The following is a 3,321-nucleotide window of genomic DNA, read 5'->3' as shown; positions in this document are numbered from 1 at the left end:
CATTTGTGTCAGCAAATCTTGTCGCATTCACACCATTTTACTGCGAGCATTGCAGCAAAACCAGGGCACGCAGAATGAAGTAGTTGTCATGTTGCAAGTATCAGTTGCCAAATTTTTGCATATATTTATGTTTGTTGAGTTTGAAGAAGTGGCATAGAAATCATTCGCTTTCATTTGGATTTGGTTTCGCTTCGAGTGAATGCATTTATTGGCGTTTCAATTTCATTTGAATGCTGGGAAATTTGCTGTTTTCCATTTGCTTCGCAACGGAAATTTACGAGATGTTGCAAGTAATAGTAAGAGACGTCCGTGTCAACTTTTACTTCTTGATTATCGCTTGATTTCGTTTCTTACATTATATTGAGTCTTGAGGAGGAAAAATCTGTGAGGATCAGATCCAAGAATACGTTGAATATGAAAGGAAGTCAAAGCACAACTCATGCAATTTAGCCAAAGTTTTCTTTTACTTATGACATGGTCAGTCAGCCCAACATGTTTTAAAAAGGTTTGGCTACCCTTTCTTTCATAATGATACCATTAGCACATTCTGTGATGGCCACAAAGTGATACAGCCATATCGATCAACTTCATTGTATGGCCATTCGAATTATTTTATGGCTCTAAACTTTAATATATGCAAACTTTAGTGGAACAATTTTAAGTTAGCTTTTACTGAAAGGTTTCACAGATATCATTATTACTTTTTTCTATATTAACCCCGATCTGTCGACATTTAAATTTTTATATACTCTCTTTTCACGTGTGTCCATATTTTGGCATCTATTTACATTTGAAGTCCTCACCTGCTTGGTGTTTGTCAGCTACTAGCACTTCAGCAGATCCTTCTGACCCGAGGTAAACATATACAAGTCTAAAAACACACCGTTTTCATCCGCAGTGCTTTGAAAGAAAACGAAGTACAATCCAGTTCTTCCCTATTGACATTTTCACATTTACGGGAGTTATGCTGAAACACCTTGGATCTCACACTTAATAAGATAAAATAAGGTAATGCCATCCAAGTGGACATCCCTTTTGCACAAAATACATACACCAATTCACAAATTCTCTTTGGAATAAAACATCCAAACGCCTCTACTACCTCCACCAAAGCTATTGCTCTAATCAGAAATTATTTTTTTTTCCAAAACCCCAGTAATATTTAATAATTATACGAATTTTTAGTTAATTTTACATTAATTTAATTTAACGTTAATCCTTTCATAAAGAATGTATTAACCGTTCAAAACACCTCCAACCACTGGCAAACTTTGGGGAATTTGACCTACAGGTGTAAGAACGCCTTGTGCCACGCCGCCAACAACAGGCAAACCCCCGGCGGCACCTGTCAAAGTGCCGGTTGCAGCGCCAAGCGGTAGACCCACTGGAAGGGGTAGTTGTGGTCTGCAGTCGCCACCAACGAAAAGCACTAGAAAGGAAGTAGATATTTGCGAGGATAGTAATCAATTAAAAAAGTTTATACTATTGTATCCACTCACTTGTTAGAAACAATAACGCAAAAGCTATAGTGTTGATCCGGAACATGTTTTGCTATTGATAACTCCAACAAGAATTAGCTAACTCAATTTTTTTCATGATATTTATAGCAAAACTTTGTTGGCAAAAGTTAACCATAAACAACAACATGCTAACTGCAATAAACTCAAAACTAGATGATACTTTTTTTTACATTTTTAGCAAGCACGTAAAGTAATTGAAATTTATTAGTGTACATAAGCACAGTCCCTTAGGTATACCAGTCTACCGGCAAGCTATGATTTTCGTTTCAGAATGCGCTTTCAGGCACGTAAGGGAGCACTGACCTATGTACATATGTGAAGCGTGAGAAAATTGTGTTTTTTTACAAAGTGCGCAAAATTTTATTAAAATAACAATAAGCACAACATTTAAACACGTTCCAGCAATTCTAAATTCACTAAAATCTAAATGGATATAAAACAAATATAGAAACACGTCAACACAAGTTCATAACATTATCAATTTATTATGGAAACACCTCTAAAGCGACATCTTCTGACGTCAATAAACTACGACATCGTCATCTAAAGCTATTCTTGAAATGATTATCCGAGAAAAAGATGGGCATGCAGAATAATATTGCAGAATAACGGAGGAGTGTATACCAAAAAATGATTTCGTGACATCCGCGCATTGACGCTTTTTGAGACTGCAACAGTCTAAGTGACCTTGATCAAGACTACCATTACCGTTTCCCACTGCTCATATTTTAGGCTCTAATTGAACCAAATTCCCTTCTAATCATTTTGTAAAATTAAGATGATGCCTACCTAAAATCTCTGTACGACATAAATCTGAGGATGGGTTTAAACTGTCTAAACAATATTCATATCTTTATATAATTCTTTTCGAACTTTTTGATATCTCGAAAGCTGAATACCAGAAGAGTCGTCATAGGTTGAACTGTTTATTTTGCAATAGCATTTGTCGATACCAGAATAAGTGTATATATATACAAAGTATATATTACTGTATAATTTGAAATATATATATATAGAATACAATCAAAAACTTCATCGTTACCTGTCACTTTCTAAGCATGTTCCAGATGGATGAAGACAATATACAATGATAAATATTCTTAAACTATACAAATAGAATACAATGAAAACGTCATCGGATTGAAGGCAGATGATGGCTGCAAAACCTGAAGAAAATACCAAACCGACCTGAGAAATGGCGCTTTTGGCGCCACATAAACATTCTTAAAACTAAGCGGGTTACGCCAATTAAGAAGAAGAAGAAGAAGGTTAGGCCAAATCGTTTTGAAATCCCTTTACTTAAAAATTATGTTTTTCAAGTTTTCTGGAAATATAGTATTTGAACAATCTTCAGCTCTCCTGCTTAAATAATATTATATCTAAAGGAAATCAGTAGATATATGAATATATCTAAGTTCACATCGGAATGTAAGGCACAAAACCTAAAAAACACATTTACAGTTCAACACAAGCATTCTGAGGTATAATCGGTAGCATAAAGAGTAACAAGTTCTTGTTGCGCCATGCAGGTGAATCGAAGAATCAATTGCAAATTGGATGATTAATCAAGATTCACATTTGTAAATCAGAGCAAAATATATGACCAAAAGGAATAAAAAGCCTTAAACAGAAAAATAACAATTAATAGTGAACAATTGAGACTAGGAATACAGTGACTGTCGAAATGATACACACCTGTGTACGTATGTATGGACAGCCAATTAACGTCGTTTAATTGCATTTGATTGCAAGTTGCAGATAATCGAAAAAGAATACATGCTATGCTAGTTGACGGCGCAAT

General features: G+C 35.0%; 1 long non-coding RNA gene across 1 annotated transcript; it reads right to left on the bottom strand.

Annotated features, from left to right (window-relative positions):
* Positions 1-445: 445 nt before the first annotated feature.
* LOC126758335 (uncharacterized) lies at positions 446-1,605 on the bottom strand. Its single transcript, XR_007666844.1, has 2 exons — positions 1,500-1,605; positions 446-1,429 (listed from the first exon to the last, which is right to left on the bottom strand). It is a non-coding gene; the product is annotated as an uncharacterized LOC126758335 (long non-coding RNA).
* Positions 1,606-3,321: the final 1,716 nt, after the last annotated feature.

The sequence above is a fragment of the Bactrocera neohumeralis genome, chromosome 2 (assembly GCF_024586455.1).
Source record: "Bactrocera neohumeralis isolate Rockhampton chromosome 2, APGP_CSIRO_Bneo_wtdbg2-racon-allhic-juicebox.fasta_v2, whole genome shotgun sequence".
Classification (NCBI taxonomy): Eukaryota; Metazoa; Arthropoda; class Insecta; order Diptera; family Tephritidae; genus Bactrocera; species Bactrocera neohumeralis.
Note: the sequence above shows the minus strand (reverse complement) of the source record. Positions and strands in the feature narration are given on the sequence as shown.